Here is a 1,401-nt window from a genome sequence, read left to right as displayed (position 1 = left end):
GGTAATTCCACGCCAAGCTTCCCCAGGATAGAAATCAGAGGTGTCTCGGAGTCAGAAGGGCCTGCCGTGGGCACGGCGGTGCGTTGGTGTGTACATGTCAAAGGGCATTCCTTGTGACCCGCCAGGCGTGGCGCTGGGTAAGGGACGCCTCTGCTCTCGGGAGACGTGTGGTGTTGGGACAAAAGCCCACGGTGGCTTCGACTCACTCTCAACCTATTTGTAAAAACGTAGGCACACAGCGCACCTGCTCTGAGAGGGGGAGAGGGAGACGGCCCGCGGTCACCGCGCCCAGGTCAGCGCCTGTGAAGGCCACGACCATCCAGCTGGACCATGTCCACCCCCGACTCAGTCTGCTGGTGCAGTGGACACCACAGAGCGTCCTCGGAGGCCCGCAGGGTCCACGGCAGGGATGCTCTCTGGAGCAGCATTTGCCTCCGTGGACTCTGGACGCCCTGGCGACTGGCGGTGCCCGGCTCGGGGCTGGCACGGAGCGTCCGTGTCGTCGGGGGACGGTGACTGGGAAAGCCCCTGGCGGGTGCACACCTCAGCCCTGGCCACGCAGGAGAGGGCGCTGGAGAGGGTCTGGATGGCAGAGGTGCCCGCAGCTGGGCTGCCCACTCGGGCCACCAGCTGGGCACATGGCAAAACCGTGTGGTGTTTTGGAACTTTCTGGAATGTTTTAAAAATATGTGTTTAGCTGTAGGAGAACCCGATACCTCTACTTTAGTGTCATGTGGTGCTGAGACTCGAACCCAGCTCACGGGTGCCAAGTGAGTCTCCACCCTGGGCCCCAGACACAGTGCTTTCTGGAATTTTTGCCCCAAAAGCTTTCTACCCTCGGTGGTGGCTCCCGGGACACGGGGGCTGCGGGTAAGGTCCGCAGGGCAGGCGTGGCCTGGTGCCCCAGAGCAGGGCTGGGTGTGGCTCACAGGTGACCTGCGGGCCTGACCTCGGGAGGGTGCCGGGATCCGTGCCGAGGAGCGGAGGGAACGCGCTGTGCAGTCACTTGGCGGCTTGTGCCTCCACGGGACCTTGATGACCTCTCAGCTCCTCCACCAAGTCCCCGAGCCCCAACTGACCCTGGCACTGACCCTGCAAAGGGCTGCCCACAAAATACCTGGCAGCACCTGAGACTGACCTCCCGTCTGGTGCCTTCTGTGGGGTGCCCAGGACTGACCCGGGGACCACGCCTGAGCCCACCCCAGTCCTGCTTATTTTTATATTTGAGATGGGGCCTGGCCACGTTGCCCAGGCTGGCCTTGAACTTGTGATCCTCCTGCCTCCACCTCCCAGGTTGCTGGGATGACAGGAGGGGCCACTGTGCCCAGCTGAATAGGGTCTTTGCAGATGGAATCAAGCTAAGACGAGGCCATTTGGGTGGACCCCGAGCCCAGTGAGGAG

This window comes from Spermophilus citellus (genome assembly GCF_964194105.1).
Source record: "Spermophilus citellus genome assembly, chromosome: 3".
NCBI lineage: Eukaryota > Metazoa > Chordata > Mammalia > Rodentia > Sciuridae > Spermophilus > Spermophilus citellus.
The sequence above is the reverse complement of the archived record's forward strand: the minus strand, read 5'-3'. Positions refer to the sequence as shown.